Source organism: Sorex araneus, chromosome 2 (genome assembly GCF_027595985.1).
Source record: "Sorex araneus isolate mSorAra2 chromosome 2, mSorAra2.pri, whole genome shotgun sequence".
NCBI lineage: Eukaryota > Metazoa > Chordata > Mammalia > Eulipotyphla > Soricidae > Sorex > Sorex araneus.
The window spans coordinates 228,531,387-228,534,223 of NC_073303.1; the positions used below are offsets into that span (position 1 = coordinate 228,531,387).

At 47.3% G+C, this 2,837-nt stretch overlaps 1 pseudogene; it reads left to right on the plus strand.

The window, feature by feature from the left end:
* Nucleotides 1-1,987: 1,987 nt before the first annotated feature.
* On the plus strand, nucleotides 1,988-2,492 carry LOC101555414 (anaphase-promoting complex subunit 10-like; annotated as a pseudogene).
* Nucleotides 2,493-2,837: the final 345 nt, after the last annotated feature.

A 2,837-nucleotide genomic window follows, 5' to 3' on the forward strand; every position in this document is an offset into this window, starting at 1 on the left:
GGAGTAACCCCTGAGCATTGCTGGGTGACCAAAAAAGAAAAAAACAAAAGAGTAACATGGGGGTGGGACTTGCTCTTCAAGCTCAAGTACTCCCAAGGAAGAGCAAATGCCTGCCTGCTTGTTTCTACCTCTTCGCTCACCTGTTCTCTGGAGAATCTTCTCTCTTCTGCTTTCCTCTCCTCTCATGTTTCTTTTTTCTTTTTTTTTTTTTTGACATTTTTTGGATCACACCTGACGGTCTCAGGGGTTATTCTTGGCTCTGCACTCAGGAATTACTCCTGGCGGTGCTTAGGAGACCATATAGGCCACAGGAATCCAACCTGAGCTAGCTGCATGCAAAGCAAACACCTCACCGTTGTACTATTGCTCTAGCCCCCCTCACATATTTTTGAAATTTTTGTACCACACCTGACAATACTCAGAGTGCTGACAATACTCTGCACTCAGGAATCACTTTGATTTTTTTTTGGGGGGGGTTCCATACCCAGCGATGCACAGGGGATACTCCTGGCTCTGCACTCAAGAATTACCCCTGGCGGGCCGCACGCGTGTGCGGCCTCTCCGCAGCTGCACGAGCGTGAATCCAGACCCAGCAAAACCTCTTTCGGCATGGGCAACTCCTCGCAGAATGTCTCCAGCCTGAGAACTAAGCCTCAGCCCTGTGCCCGCCCAGGAGGGGAAAGGTATTTCTCTCTCTCTCTCTCTCTCTGTCTCTCTCTCTCTCTCTCTCTCTCTCCGGGGATGAAGGGTGCAGTGTCCGCCATATTATGACAACCACAGATTGGGTTTTCAAGCCTGCAATGATCCAATATCTGGAAGAAATCTCCCTGGACTTAGTTGTTAAAGTACAGAAATTCAAAACCTCATTTGTCTTCACAGTAGGTCTGACTCTTGTGGGGTACTCCTAACAACAATAGTGAAGTTTGTGTTGAAATATTGAATGTAACCAAAGTAAACAGAAAGTAAAATGAAACTTAAACTTATCAGTTACAAGGCGGGGGGTGGGGGGGCGGGATGGGAGGTGTACTGTTTGGTTTTTTTTTCTTTTTTTTTGGTTGTGGTATATGGGCACTGGTGAAGGGATGGTTGTTTCAGCATTGTATAACTGAGACCTAAGCCTGAAAGCATTGTAATCTTCCACATGGTGATTTAATAAAATAACATTTTTATTTAAAAAAAAAAAGAATTACCCCTGGCGGTGCTCAGTGGACCATATGGGATGCTGGGAATCAAACCTGGGTCGGCCGTGTGCAAGGCAAACACCCTACCCGCTGTGCTATCGCTCCAGCCCCCAGGAATCACATTGATGGTCCTCAGGGATGTCAGGGATTGAACCTAGGTCAGCCGTGTGCAAGGTAAGAGCCCTACCCATTGTACTACCACTCTGCCCCTTCCTTCACATTTTTCTAAGTAAGTTTTAATAAGAACTAACTTGCTTTAGGGCTGGAGTGATAGCACAGCGGGTAGGGCGTTTGCCTTGCATGTGGCCAACCCGGGTTCAAATCCCAGCATCCCATATGGTCCCCTGAGCACGGCCAGGGGTAATTCCTGAGTGCATGAGCCAGGAATGACCCCTGTGCATCACCGGGTGTGACCCAAAAAGCAAAAAAAAAAAAAAAAAAAAAAAAAGAACTAACTTGCTTTAAAAAAGAATATTAATATAAGGGCTGGAGAGATAAATCAAAGAGTTGAGCACATGTCTCGCTTACACGAGACCCTGATTTCAGTCCCTGGTAAATGCAGCCTGTAAGTCTGGCAATCTCTTGGTCTACTGAGCAATGCAGGGCATAAGACTCCCGGCACTGCCAAGGCCTAAGCACTGAACCATCAGGACTACACTCTGGGTGAATTATCACGGGAGCTATCACAGGTCTTGTAGAAACACTGGGGAGATTCATTTTTTAAAAAGTGGATGGGCGGAGGGGCATCCGGCCCCGCGCCCGCACCTCCGGGGAGCGGACCGGGAGGAGCCGCCAACTCATGGCGGCGGGATGCCAATGTTCCAGAAATGACCACCCCAAATAAGACACCTCCTGGTGCTGACCCTAAGCAGCTGGAAAGGACAGGAACAGTGCGGGAAATCGGGTCCCAGGCTGTTTGGTCACTCTTATCCTGCAAACCAGGGTTTGGAGTGGACCAGTTACGTGACGACAATCTAGAAACTTACTGGCAATCAGATGGCTCCCAGCCTCACTTGGTGAACATCCAGTTCAGGAGAAAAACAACTGTGAAGACCTTGTGCATCTATGCAGACTATAAATCAGACGAAAGCTATACTCCCAGCAAGATCTCAGTTCGAGTGGAGCATAATTTTCACAACCTCCAAGAGATCCGGCAACTTGAACTGGTAGAACCAAGAACGGGAGGGACACCCACATGAGGCAGATTAAGATCTACACGCCCGTGGAGGAGAGCTCCATTGGCAGGTTCCCGCGATGCACTACCATTGATTTCATGATGTATTGTTCAATAAGGTGACAGAGCAAAGTCATTTGCGGTCTCTTCATTTTATCTTGCTAGTAAATATTGTATCTGGTTTTTTTATTGAAAAAAAAGTCTTAATTCTGTGTGCATTAAAGGTATTGTAATTTTGATAAAAAAATAATAATAATAAAAAGTGGATGGGCAAAGGGCAGGGGCTGGAGCGATAGTACAGTGGGGAGGGCATTTGCCTTTTACACAGCTGACCTGGGTTTGATCCCCAGCATTTCAGATGGTTCCCCGAGCACTTCCAGGAGTAATTCCTGAGTGCAGAGCCAGGAGTAACCCCTGAGCACCACTGGGTGTGGCCCAAAAAAGCCAAAAAAAAAAGTGGGTGGGGTAAGGGGGTGCTTAGA